Genomic DNA, 14,818 nt, shown 5'->3' with positions numbered 1-14,818 from the left:
ATTGCCTTTTAGTTCCTAACATCCCTCCTCAACCAAAGTTTGCCCCTGGCGTCACCCATATTTTGAACTGCTAAATGTATCCACTCAGAGAAACTTGGTGGCTAAATTTAGTCACTAAGCCAATGCAAATTTTCAAAGGGGCTGTTAGTTTTTTTATTTTCCTATTGATTTTTGAATGAGAGAGTTTTTCTTCATTATTTTGTATACCTTTCACATCAGATGGTACACTGGGAGAATTTGAAATGAAAATTGGTTCTTACCGGCTAATTTTCGTTCCTGTAATACCACAGATCAGTCCAGAAAAGTGGGTTGTATATCCCTACCAGCAGGTGGAGTCAGAGAACAATTAGAACTTTGGGCACTGCTACATAACGAGAGTGTCACCTGTACCCAAACCCATGCTAACAGAACTAAATAACGAAGGGTAGCACCCAACCAAATTTTTGGACTACTGCTTCGCCACTGGCAAAAACCAGACCGAACAACTGCTAAAAACTTCTCCATGAATCATGTCTGCAAAAAAGTAGCTTCAACAATAAAAAACTTAAGCAGGTTCTGACCAAGACAGTCTTTCGGTATCTGAAGAAAGGGGTGGGCCTCTGGACTGATCTGTGGTATTGCAGGAATGAAAATTAGCAGGAAAGAACAAATTTTCATTTCCTGAATATACCCAGAACAGTCCAGAAAAGTGGGATGCACCCAAGCCACCCTACACTGGGCGGGAACCCGAAAGACCCACATGCAGAACACTCTCGCCAAAGGACGATTTATCAGAAGCCTTAACGTCCAGTCGGTAATGCTTAATGAAAGTGTGTAAAGAGGACCACACAGCCATCTTACAGATCTCCTGAAGCGACAGTAATTGACACTCTGCCCAGGACATAGCCTGGGCTCTGGTGGAAGGAGCTCTGAGACCCAAAGGAACTTGACAACCTCAGGCAATGTATGCCGAAGCAATGGCTTCCTTAATCCAACGCGATATGGTTGGCTTAGATGCTTTGTCACCCTGCTTAGGGCCCCCGAAGAGGATGAATAAATGATTGGAATGTCAGAAGGCATTAGTAACCTCCAGGTAACGTAAAAGAACGTGGCGCACGTCCAAAAGATGGAGGTCTCTACCCTGAGAAGACTCCCGAGACGACTGCGGAAAACCTGGAAGTTCAACCGTCTAGTTGACGTGAAAAATCGAAACGACCTTCTTGGCAAAGGACAGGACCATACGAAACGATACCCTATCATCGAAAATTCAAAGAAAAGGATCCCGACACGACAGCGCCTGTAAGTCTGAAATGCGACGAGCCGAACAAATGGCCACCAAACACACAGTTTTTAGGGTCAAATCCTTCAGAGAAGCTCTGCAGATAGGCTCAAAAGGGGGTCCACATAGCACACGAAGTACCAGGTTCAAACTCCAATCTGGACAAACAGAACGGATGGGAGGACGCAAATGTTTAACCCCTTTGAGAAATTGGGAGATATCTAGGTGAAGTGCAAGTGAACAGCCATTAACTCTGCCCCGTAAAGAAGCCAAAGCCGCTAGCTGTACCCCAAGGGAATTGAATGCTAATCCCTTAGTGAGCCCCTGTTGCAAAAAGTCCAGTACCCAAGAGACATCCACAGACACGGGATAGCATGCCCGCTCATGACACCATGATTCAAAAAGCTTCCAGAATCTAACATAAGCCATAGAAGTGGCCGGGCGTCAAGCCTGAAGAAGGGTGGAAATGACCTGCTCAGAATAACACTTCAAGCGTAAATGTCGCCTCTCAAAAGCCAAGCCACGAGAGAGAAGTGATCCTCCCGATCCGAAAATATGGGTCCCTGCCAAAGAAAATGCAGCAGATGAGCGAGCTGCAATGGACCTTCTGGAGCCATGCGAACCAAATCAGCGAACCATGGGCGTCGTGGCCACTCCGGTGCTACCAGTACCACCCTGCCTGGATGGATTTCTACTAGACGGAGAAGACGCCCGATGAGGGGCCACAGCGGGAAGGCATAAAGCAGAATCCCTGTGGGCCATGGACACACCAGAGCGTTGAGACCCACCAAGCCCCGCTCCAGCCGGCGGCTGAAGAATCGGATTGTCTTCGCATTCGCCTGAGTTGCCATCAGATCTAGTTGTGGCACGCCCCATCTAGCACAAATTAGGTTCCACGCTTCGGAGGACAGTTCCCACTCTCCTGGATCGAGTTGCTGTCTGCTGAGGAAGTCCGCCTGCACGTTCTCCACTCCTGTGACATGAGAAGCGACAATTCCCTTGAGATGATGCTCTGCCCAGGCAAACAGGAGTCGAGCCTCGAGAGCCACCGCAGTACTTCTTGTCCCTCCTTGATGGCTGATGTAAGCCACCATCGTCGCATTGTTGGAGAACACTTGAACCATTTTGCCCTGAATCCAGGGTCGGAATGCTTTTAGGGCAAGTTGAACAGCTCTTGTCTCGAGATGATTGATGGACCAAGATCCCTCCGTCGGCGACCATAGCCCTTGGGCTGATCTGTCTGCATACACCGCACCCCAACCGGAAAGACTGGCATCTGTGGATATTATTAGCCAATGCGGAGAGTCCAAGTCCATCCCCCGCTCCAGATTGTCACGCGATAGCCACAACAACAGACTGGCTCTGGATTCTGGCAGAAGAGGCATTGGCATGTGGAACTGTTCCGACAGCGGACTTCATCATGACAAAAGTGCACGCTGTAACAGTTGTAAGTGAGCGAACGCCCATGGCACTAAGTCCAAGGTGGAAGCCATGGATCCCAGAACTTGTAGGTGCTGCCAGACGGTGGGATTCTTCCTCCGAAGCAGGGCTTGGACCTGGCTTTGCAACTTTGTTACTCAGTCCGCTGCCAGAAACACCTTGCCGCGCAAGGTATTGAACTGCGCTCCCAAGTAAACCAGATCTTGGGTGGGTTGCAAATGACTCCTCTGAACATTGACGACCCACCCAAGTGCCTGCAAGGTGAACATCACAATACGAACAGACCTTTAACAGTCCTCCCGAGACTTCACGCGAATCAACCAATCGTCCAGGTAAGGATGGACTAAAATCCCTTCCTTGCGAAGGAAGTCAGCTACCACCACCATCACCTTGGTGAAAGTTCGAAGAGCAGTGGCTAGGCCAAATGGAAGGGCCCAAAACTGGTAGTGCTGTCCCAAGACCTTGAAGCATAGAAACCTCTGATGGCTCAACTGGATTGGAATGTGTGGATACACCTCCGTGAGGTCCAGGGATGCCAGAAAGTCTCCTTTTAGGACTGCAGCCATTACCATCCTCAGGGTCTCCATTTGAAAACGAGGGATACGAAGACAACAGTTTACCTTCTGCAGATCAAGAATGGGACGAAAGGTGCCCTCCTTTTTGGGAACCACAAAGTAAACTGAGTACCGGCCACGGCCCTGATGAGCCTCTGGAATGAGGACAATAGCCTTGAGCTCGAGAAGGCTCTGCAGAGTGGCCCGCACTGCCTCTCGCTTGCTGCGGGATGCCACGCAAAACTCCACAAATACCTCCCGAACCGGTCGCGAGACTCTAGAGCATAGTTGTCTCTGATCACTTCCAGGACCCAGTGATTCGAAGTGATTCTTGCCCATTCCGTGTAAAAGTTGGATAATCTGCCTCCAACAGCTTCTACGACGGAATGGGTGCCCGTGGCTTTATTGGGAGAATTTACTGTTTCCGGCATTGAGGTTTCCAGAGTCTCTGCCAGAGCTGCAACCACCGCGAAAGGACTGCTGGCGTCCCGGAGTCTGTTTGGAAGTAGAAGGCACGGAATACCTGGCAGTTCGATACCGGCGAGAGTCCCGAAAACGAGCCCGAGGCGGAAAAACCTTCTTGGAAGACCTATCTTCCGGCAACGTATTGCCCATGGACTCTCCGAGTAACTTTACCAGCTTACCAAGGTCATCCCAGAACAGGAGCTTGCCTTTAAAGGGGAGGTTACAAAGCTGAGACTTTGAGGACAAATCCGCTGCCCAATTCTGCAGCTGACATCCGCACGAGGTCATACAGCGCATCCGCCACATAAGCGATGCCCACCTCTAAACGAGCGGCCTGAAGCGCTCCACTGCCGCCGGAAGCAGAGGAGGAGGTGGAATTTTGAAACCAACACAGACACGCCCTCTGCATAAGGTTAGCACAAACTGCCACCCGAAGACTTAAGGCAGCTACTTAAAAAACTCGCTTTAGCTGGATCTCACGCTTGCGGTCTTGCATGTCTTTCAGTGCTGCGGCCCCAGCTACTGGGATAGTCTTCTTTTTAGTGACCACCGAAACTGCTGCTTCTACCTTTGGAATCTTCAGAAGATCCAAAACATCCGAGGACATGGGTTAAAGCTTTGCCATAGCCCTGCCCACCTTCAGTCCCGCATCAGGAGTATCCCATTCCCGGGAAACTAGTTTGCGGACCTTTTTAGGTAGCGGAAAGGAAGTTGTCGAACTTCGGATACCATCGAGGACAGGATTAACTCCCTCATGGTCGGACTCCTCCTGAGAAACTTTAAGCCCCAGGACGTCCAAGATCTGTGGAATGAGAGGACGGAGCTCTTCACGCTTGAAAAGGCGGACCATGCTGGGAACATCACCCTCCGCTGAAGGGAGGTCATCACCATCAAGATCATCAGGATCCTCGTCCCCTGGATCCGGAGTCGGATCTGGGACTACTCCCGGACCGGTCCCAGAATCTGCCGCAGCGTCTGCACCCGCTCCTGGGTACTGTGGCATTCGGGAGGAATCCCCTGTCTGAGGAGAGGGATCCCCAGGACGCTGCTGCAGATCCGAGCAGCGAGTCTTCTTCACCAGAGGCACTGACAGGGTTCCCATATGTCAGAGTCTCTTCGGCACCACCTGCCTCCTAGCCAGGAAAGATGGTGCATAAGTAAAATAAATTCCAAGGAAAACTCCTCCAAGTCTCCTGTTTCCTCAGGAGAATCGCGTGGGGTGGCACTGTCCGCAATATCATCCCCCACAGGGGCCACAACGGGTGGGGAATCCTCCTCAAGTGAGCCACAGAGCAATGCCCACCCCCCACCCCCCCGCGGGGGGGTTCGGTTGGCCCCGATGAGCCCTCCATGCCGAAGGGCAAGCCACACAAAGGGCAGCCGAGTCCAGTGCCTGTTTGCGCACACCACAAGCACGGCAGGCCAGTGATTTGTACGAGGGCCCATTAATTCGGCCGCGTAGCCACGCGATCTGCCTAAGGGGAGAAAAAACAGCTGTCGTCAAAAAACGGCGCTCCGTCGGCGGCCTGGGAGGCCAAAAGAAAAACAAAACAGTCCCCAGCACAGTAGTGCTGAAACGCGGTGAAAAAAACGGCGAAATGCGCTGAATAATACACGGGCTGAAAGCCCAACTCACCCTCTTCCTCTAGAAATCACCCGGAGCCCCGGGCTAAGAGGGAACACGTTGCTCCTTTTTTGAAACGGCTGCTATCTACAGCCTCTCTCTGCACTGACACCTTACCTCAGAAAAGATGTCCGCCAGCTCAGCTCCCTTTTTTCTTTTAACTTTATGAAACAGCAACAAAGGCAGAAGGAAAAGGAGCAGCTATTGCAGCATTGGTGTGAAGTAACCAGGAGCCCCTGGCCTTCCACTCCCAAGAACTTGCGGGCAAAACACAGAAAGGTGTGTCCAACCCCTCAGACACCAGGCTTCCAGTGAGGGATGGCCCACGAAGGTGCCTAACACCTCAGGAAGCACAGCTGAGATAGAGGAAAAAGAAATCCTTAAAAAAATACTAAGTAACTAAAAATCAAATAAAACTAGTCAGACTGCAGGAGTGCATCTCTACCACCCGCTGGAGTCAGAGAAATACTGAGTGACTGCAGGTGGCACTCTCGTTATGTAGCAGTGCCCAAAGTTCTAATTGTTCTCTGACTCCACCTGCTGGTAGCAATACACAAACCACTTTTCTGGACTGATCTGGGTATGTTCAGGAACAACATTTATCAACTCTGATGGCTGGAAGGAAGTCTTCTTTGAGCTTATCCATCAGTTCTGCTTGATGGCCAATAGAGAACATAATAGCAAAAGAAATGCGTACTTGGTCAGACCAAAGGTCCAGTGAGCCCACTATCCTATCTTCTACAGTGGCCAATCCCAAAAAGTAGATCCAATTTGTTGCCCATTCCCAGTGACAAGTGTTGGATTTCCCAGAGTCACCTGGTTAATAACTGTTTATAGACTTTTCTTTCAGGAACTTGACCAAACTTTTTAAACTCAGCTTTGCTAAATGCCGTGACCACATCCTCTGTCAACAAATTCTACAGTTTGATCGTATGCTTTCTCTAATTTGTTTTAAATCTGCTACCTATTAGTTTCAATGAGTATCCTCTAGTCCTAATGTTATCTAAAAGGGTAAATAACCATTCCCCTTGTGATTTTATAAACCTCTATCATATCATTGCAGTAGTGGCAATCATCTTCACTCCCTCCTTGGCCAGAGCACTTTGCCTTCATAGTTCCACAGCCTCTGCCAATCCTGACAAATATCATTCTTGAATATGAGTGAGGCACCTTGGCAATATTGTCTAAGCCCCATAATCAATGGCCCCCTTTTATTTTAGTGAAATAATTGAAATTTAGGTTGCAGAAAATCATGCCAGAAAGACTCAAGCAAAGATGTTCTAATCTGAGCAGGCAGTGTAGTTCACTATATTGTGGTGTAGTATACTGATTTGCAGTATGTTCTAACATAGTGAAATTTGTGATGAAATATAAGTATGGTATAGTGCTGTCTTGCTTTCATTACAACTGGGAGAGTGTATTTTGAATAAAATAAAGTTCTGCAAACTCTAAAGATTGAGGAAGCAACTGAAGGTCAATAAGAACATAAGAACATGCCATACTGGGTCAGACCAAGGGTCCATCAAGCCCAGCATCCTCTTTCCAACAGTGGCCAATCCAAGCCATAAGAACCTGGCAAGTACCCAAAAACTAAGTCTATTCCATGCTACTGTTGCTAATAATAGCAGTGGCTATTTTCTAAGTCAACATAATTAATTAGCAGGTAATGGACTTCTCCTCCAAGAATTTATCAATCCTTTTTTAAACACAGCTACACTAAAGCAAATGTTGCTTACCTGTAACAGGTGTTCTCACAGGACAGCATGATGTTAGTCCTTACATACGGGTGACATCACAGGATGGAGCCTAATCACAGAACACTTTTGTCAAAGTTTCTAGAACTTTGACCGGCCCCTACTGGACATGCCCAGCATAGCACCAACCCTGCAGCCAGCAGGAGTCCCTTTTCAGTCTTATTTAAAAGCTACAGGTAATGCCGAAAAATAAAATAATAAAACAAACCCAACACCGCAGGGTGGCGGGCAGGTTTCGTGAGGACTAATATCCTGCTGTCCTGTGAGAACACCTGTTACAGGTAAGCAACATTTGCTTTCTCACAGGACAAGCAGGATGGTAGTCCTCACATATGGGTGAGTACCGAGCTGAGGATGTCCGAACATGCAACAAATGTAGCCAAAGCCGTGCAACAGGCACAACAACTGGGGCGGAATTTGGTAGAGGGCATCCTGAACCCCACCGGGCAGGCAGAAGGGTGTTGGTACGTCACGTCATAAATAGGTTACGCAAGACAGACTGGCCGAAGATGGAGTCTTGTCTTCCGGCTTTGTCTAAGCAATAGTGGGCTGTAAAAGTATGGAGAGAACTCCAAGTGGCAGCCCTGCAAATGTCAGGAAGCCGTACCGATCGTAGGTGTGCTACTGAAGTTGCCATGGCCCTCACACGGTCTTGGAGTGGAATGCCCGCTTGCTGATAGCAAAAGGATATGCAGTCCGCTAGCCAGGAGGAGAGAGTCTGCTTACCCACAGGCTGCCCCAATTTGTTAGAATGGAAAGACACAAATAATTGAGTGCTCTTCCTGTGGGCAGCTGTGCGGTCTAGGTAGAACACTAGAGCCCGTTTGCAGTCAAAGGTATGCAGAGCCTGCTCTCCTGGATTGGAATGGGGCCTGGGAAAGAAGGTAGGTAGTATAATGGATTGATTGAGATGAAACTCTGATACTTCCTTAGGTAAGAATTTAGGGTGAGTGCGAAGTACCGCCCGGTTCTGCAGAAGTTTAGTGTAAGGCGATAGTTAACTAGGGCTTGTAACTCGCTAACTCTGCGAGCCGAAGTGATTGCCAAAAGGAAAATCACTTTCCATGTGAGAAAGTGAAGTTCACAGGATTGGAGAGGCTCAAATGGTGGTTTCAGGAGCCGACCCAAAACCAGGTTGAGGTCCCAAGAAGGGGCCGGAGGACGCAGTGGAGGCTTGAGGTGAAGCAAGCCTTTCAGAAATCATGTGACAAGGGGTTGTACTGAGATAGGGACATCCCCGATAACTTTATGGAAGGCGGTTACCACACTGACATGCATTCTAATGGAGGAAGTTTTAAGACCTGACTCTGACACGTGCCAGAGGTAGTCTAGAAACTTCAGGATTGGACAGGTAAAAGCATCAAGGGCCTGAGAAGAGCACCATGATGTGAACCTGTTCCATTTGTAGGAATACGATTTTCTCGTGGAAGGCTTCCGTGAAGCAATCAAGACACGGAAGACTGGATCAGAAAGGTTAAGCGGCTGAAGGATTAACCTTTCAACATCCATGCTGTCATGGACAGGGCCTGAATATTGGGGTGGCGAAGGCACCCATCGTTTTGAGTGATTAGAAGCGGGTCTGTTCCCAGAGGAATGTGCCTGCGAATGGAAAGATCCTGAAGGATTGGAAACCACACTTGGCGGGGCCAGTGGGGTGCTATCAGGATTATGGTTCCCTTGTCCTGACGTAACTTCACGGAAGTCTTCGAGAGAAGTGGAAGTGGAGGGAATGCGTATAGGAGAGCGGTTGACCATGATAGGGAGAACATGTCTCTTGGTGGATAATGTTGGCTGCGAGTGAGAGAGCAGAAATTGCCTACTTTGCGATTCTGGGGTGATGCAAAGAGGTCTATTTGAGGATAACCCCATTCTTGGAAGATGGAGTTCGCTACTGAGGGGTTTAGAGACCACTCGTGCGGTTAGAAGGTGCGACTCAACTTGTCTGCCAACACGTTGTCCACTCCTGGCAAGTAGGTGGCCCTGAGATACATTGAGTGGGAGAGGGCCTCCGCCCATATCTGTGCAGCTTCCTGACACAGAAGGTAGGATCCTGTCCCTCCCTGCTTGCTGATGTACCACATGGCCACCTGGTTGTCCATCTGGATCAGGATGACTTGACTGGACAGGCGATCCTGAAATACTCTGAGAGCGTATTTTATTGCTCGAAGCTCCAGGAAATTTATTTGGTGTTTGGCTTCCTCTGGAGACCATGAACCTTGTGTCTGGAGATTGGCCACATAGGCTCTGAAGTTGGAAGCATCGGTGGTTAGAGTTATTTGAGGGCTTGGCGCCTGAAAGGGCAAACTCTGTAGAAGATTGATGTGATTCATCCACCAGGCGAGAGACAGACGGAGTGAGTCTGTGACGTGGACAATGGTCGACAGGGGCTGAAGGGACTGTGTCCATTGCGACCTTTGAGTCCACTGCATGACTCTGATGGCCAGGCGGGCCATTGGTGTAACCTGAACTGAGGACAACATGTGTCCTAGAAGGATGAGAAAATGATGAGCTGTTGAGCATTGAGACTGCAGCTGTTGTGCCAGAGCCATGAGATTGAGGGCTCGTTGTCGAGGCAGGAAAGCCTTTGCCTGTAAGGTGTCCAAGTCTGCCCCAGTGAACGATAAGGTTTGAGATGGGACTAAGGAGGGTTTGTCGTAATTGTTGCAGCCCCGACCGCCTCCCCCATGATCGGGGTCGGGGCCACTTACCTCCGCTCCGGACCGCGGAGAGAAGCGCTGAGGTCCCAGCTCGGTGGGCCGCATGGCCGCGGCGTCTCCACGTGGAGAACGCCGTCCAGGCTAGCAGAAGCTCCGCCCCTCATCTCTGCCTCGCATGCGCGCGAGGGCAGTCCTTTTGAAGATCCAGCACCTGGAAGTGCTGGACAGCCCCCTGGCTGACGTCAGACGCCAGCTCTGCATATAACCGGCGTCCAAACCTGGGGAGAGTGCCTTGCAACGAGGTTCCCTGTGTTCTAGTTGCCATCCTGTTCCTGCTTGCTGCTGGTTCCTGGTTCTCCTGTGCCTGTTGCAGTTTCTGCTTCAGCTGACCTTCTTCTGTTGTCTCCCTGGTTCCTGATCTCGGCCTGCCTCTGACGTTTCCTGCTTGCTGCCAGCCTCAACCCCAGACCTGCCTCTTCTTCGTCTGTTCCATTGTACCTTCTCTTGTGGACTTCCCGGCTCCGGACCTTGGCCTGCTACTGAAGCTTCCTTCTGCTGCCTGCTTCATACTCGGACTTGCCTCTTCCACTGGCTGTCTCCAGCTCGTAAGTCCCAAGGGCCCGGAACCCTACGGGCTCCTCCTGGGGGGATCCCGGGTCCCGGGTGAAGCCTTCCTAGACCCGCTGCCGCGTGGCCCTTCTCAGTCCCCGCGGTCCGGATCCCTACAGGCTCCTCCTGGGGGGATCCAGGATCTCCAGGGTGAAGCCGTCCCCAGGCCGCACTAGACTCCGCCTCCCGGTCTGCCCTAAGGAATCCTCCTTCACCAGGCCGGCCCAAGGGTCCACTGTCTCACCACCATAACAGTAACTGACGAGAAATCCGAATGAAAGTAGAGTGTTTAAGGTGAGATGTAGGGATGACAAAGCAGATTGCAGAGTCGGACCCCTGATTAACCAGTCGTCCAGATAGGGGTAGACGTGAACACCTTGAGTCCTGAGGAAGGCGGCAACCACGACGAGGCATTTTGTAAAGACTCGTGGTGCAGATGCTAGGCCGAATGGAAGCACTCAGTATTGATAGTGCTTGGGGTCTACGAGAAACCTCAGGAATTTGCAATGAGATGGAGTTATCACAATATGGGTGTATGCGTCCTGGAGGTCGAGAGAGCAGAGCCAGTCTCCTCTTTGAAGAAGAGGAAGCAGGGAGCCCAAGGTTACCATCTTGAACTTTTCTCTCTGGAGGGCTCGTAGATCCAAAATTGGACGAACGCCTCCCGATCTTTTGGGGATTAGAAAGTACCGGGAATAGAACCCGAGGCCTTGCTGAGGCGATGGTACTGGTTCTATTGCTCTTGACTGGAGTAGGAGGGAGGCCTCTTGCTCCAGGAGCAATGAATGGTCAGATGTTTTCCACGTCATTAGAGATGGGGAATCCGGCGGGATGGAGAGAAAGTTGAGATGATAGCCTTAAGCAATTATTGCTAGGACCCAGTGGTCAGAGGTGATTGATTGCCATATGTTGTTGAAATGGCACAAGCAGCCTCCCACTGGGACATTTGGTATGGAATCTGGCTGCTGCTCTCTATGCGGGAGTCAAAAACTAGAAGTAGGGCCCGGTTGGGGGGCTGTCTGTGGCTTTTGCTTTCGGGTTTGACGAGACTGTGATTTGAGGAATAGTCTCACAGAACGGCATCTGGCTGCTGGTGGGTAGGACTTCTTTGGTCTATAAAAAGACTTTTTAGAGTCCTTCTGGAAAGGCTGTTTAGAAGGATAATCCGAAGGAATCAGAGAGAGCTGTCTGAGAGTCTCATGATGGTCCTTTAGTTCAGCCACTGTCTTTTGAATCTGCTCGCCAAAGAGATTGTCTCCTATGCAGGGGAAGTCGGACAACCGCTCTTGTCTTGCTGAAATAGCGGCTGCAGATATTCTGGTTGCAGTGTCAAAGATATCGTAACATGATCTAATCTCATGTTTGCCTGCCTCCAAACCCTTATTAAGTAGGGTGTGGAACTTTTCTGAAAGTGACTGAGGCATGGAGGTTGTCAAGTCTTGTAGTTGCTTAAAAATGACTATTATATTGGGTCATATATAGTTGGTAAGCAGCAATTCGGAGGATCAGCATTGATCCTTGAAAGATCCTTGCCAGGGGGTGGAAGTATGAGTTTTCGACCTTTTTGCTTTCTTTTGCACAGATTCAACTACCACAGACTTTTGATCCATCTGAGGCTTTTGAAAACCTGGAGCTGACTGCACCAAGTAGGTAGAGTCAGTTTTCCTGTGGATTGGTGCAATGGAGCCAGGATGCTCCCAGTTCTTTTTCAGAAGGTCAAGAAGAACTTGATGTATGGGGATGGAGGTGATTTCCTTGGGCGCGTCCAGGAATTGAAGCTACTCCATCATTTGATGTCTGTCGTCCTGTTCCATCAGTAACTGGAAGCGGACCAATTCAGACATGTCCTTCACAAAATTTATGAAAGAAAGGTTCTCTGGAGGAGAATGCCTTCTACTTTCAGTGGGTGAAGGTGGTGAAGGCAAGTCATCGGTGTCTGGTGAAGAATCATCAGTCCAAGTATCATAAGGATCAGCACCTGTCGCTCTAGGAACTGTAGAGGGACGGGGTAGTTGGATACCTGAAGGTCCCGGTTTAGGCTCCGAAGACATCGGAGGAATAACTGGAGGCACCGATGAAAGCAATGAAGGCCCTGGCGCAGGCATCGATGGCATCTGTGGATGGCTTGATGGCGCCGATGGAGGTATCGGTATTGATCTCAATGGCTGAGGCAGAACTCCCGATGGAGGAATGCGGAACAGTGTTTCTCCTCCTGATGATAACGTCAGCGGGGAGGGCACCAGATCGGTGACTCAGGGTCCACCGGTGGAAAAGCAGCAATAAGCGCTTCCATCCTCGATAGCAGCGGTGCCAATGCTGCTGGAATCGGGTCGGTGCTTGGTCCCACTATCGGCACAGATATCGGTGCCGGGGGAACCTGGGGTTGATGCATTGCCTTGTCGATGGCCTCCTGAACCATCCAGTCCAGTTCTTCTCGGAGACCTGGAGCAAGCAGCCCCGGCTCCGGAACTGAAGAAGGAGGCAGAGGCATAGCCGGAGGGACCACCGTTAAAGGCGGAGTTGCGGCTCCTGACGCCCTATCGGGTGAGGATTGCCTCGGTGACCCGGTCGCCGTGAAGGTCAGTGCCTTTTCTGGACGGGGTTTCTTCAGCGGTGGCTCGGACGATGGCGAGGTCGATGGTTTCGATGCCTCGATGGTCCGAGACTTTCTGTGCGATGGCGATGTTTCTCCTTTTGATCCCCTTGGTCCTGAGGGGGTGAAGAGGGTGTCAAAGGTCGGGAAGTGATGGACGCCGGGCGGTCATTGGTCGGTGGACGATGCTGACGCGACGTTGATGGTGCCGGTTCAGATGATGTCGATGCAATGGACGGAGTTGGGGTTTGAGCACGGAAGAGAAGTCCCATCTTCTCCATTCTGGCCTTGCGACCTTTTGGAGCCATTAGGGCACATTTGGTGCAGGTCAAGACATTGTGCTCTCGTCCAAGACACATTACACAGACTTTATGCGGGTCTGTAATGGACATGGTATGAGTTCAGTCCAGACACCGATGGAACCCCGATGCCATGGCCATAGAAAAATCGAGCTGCGGTACGGTCAATGGCCAGTAAGCCGTGAGGGCCAAACTCGACGGTAATTGACGGAAAACGGGTAAAAACTTACCAGAATACCGGGGACTGAAAAAAGTTAATGGAGGGACCCCTGTGGGGCAATTTAACTTTAAATAATTCCGTGAGGAAAATCCCTGTCAGGAATCCTTGCAGAGCTCCTTAACCGCGTGGGTACTGCTTCGCGGAAAAAAGAAGACTGAAGAGGAACCCCTGCTGGCTGCAGGGTTGGTGCCATGATGGGCATGCCCAGTAGGGGCCAGTCAAAGTTCTAGAAACTTTGACAAAAGTGTTCCATGATTGGGCTCCATCCTGTGACGTCACCCGTATGTGAGGACTACCATCCTGCTTGTCCTGTGAGAACTGCACTAACCACATCCTTTGGCAACAAATTCCAGAGTTTAATTGTGCGTTGAGTGAAAAAGAACTTTCTCCGATTAGTTTTAAATGTGCCACATGCTAACTTCATGGAGTGCCCCCTAGTCTTTCTATTATTCGAAAGAATAAATAACTGACTCACATTAACCCGTTCTAGATCTCTCATGATTTTAAACACCTCTATCATATCCCCCCTCAGCTGTCTCTTCTCCAAGCTGAAAAGTCCTAACATCTTTAGTCTTTCCTCATAGGGGAGCTGTTCCATTCCCTTTACCATTTTGGTCGCCCTTCTCTGTATCTACTCCATCGCAATAAAGTTTGTTTGCCATTTACAGTGGATATTTTTCTGTATTACTCGCTTATTACCATTTTTTTCTATCAGTTTGTATAATTTCTTTTTCTGTGGGCTGTATAGGAGAGAATGGGCAAGAACAGCACAAATCAGCCACACCAGCCAACAATCCAAATTGGGTTTATTTGGCAAGTATAGACCTCAAAAGACAAAGCAGCAAAAATACAAACCACAAGATCATACCTTAAGTTTCTTCAAAGTAAATACCGTATTTTCCAGTATATAAGTCACACCAGTGTATAAGTTGCAACCCCCTATAAATTGCCATTCTGATGAAAAAGTTGGTAGATATGTCGCACTTTTGTATAAGTTGCACCTGTTTGTACAGCGAGATTAACAGCACAGGCTGAGAGAGAGACAGAGAAAGAGAGAGAGAGATTGTGACAGTATATAAGTCGCATCGGTGCATAAGTCGCAGCCACTGAAATCGCTGAAAAAAACCTGTGACCTATATTCTGGAAAATACGGTAATAAAAAAAGGCCAAATGGCAGCATAGTGAAGGTCTCTTGTGTTAAACACAGAGCATCTGTCACAGGTCAGGATATCTACAGTCATCCTAACTCCAATGCAACAGGCCAGGCTTCTTAGGGTAGTGTCTTCATCTGGAAAGTGCTGGCCTTGCTCCTACTCTGGTCTCAGCTAGCCTACAGCAGGAGAGG

General features: G+C 49.7%; 1 protein-coding gene across 4 annotated transcripts in view; it reads right to left on the bottom strand.

The window, feature by feature from the left end:
• Positions 1 to 14,818, bottom strand: part of ENTPD1 (ectonucleoside triphosphate diphosphohydrolase 1) — a 597,993-nt gene that overhangs the window by 334,883 nt on the left and 248,292 nt on the right. The window lies entirely within an intron of this gene.

Source organism: Rhinatrema bivittatum, chromosome 7, assembly GCF_901001135.1.
Source record: "Rhinatrema bivittatum chromosome 7, aRhiBiv1.1, whole genome shotgun sequence".
Lineage (NCBI taxonomy): Eukaryota > Metazoa > Chordata > Amphibia > Gymnophiona > Rhinatrematidae > Rhinatrema > Rhinatrema bivittatum.
This window is presented reverse-complemented; position numbering and strand designations above follow the sequence as displayed.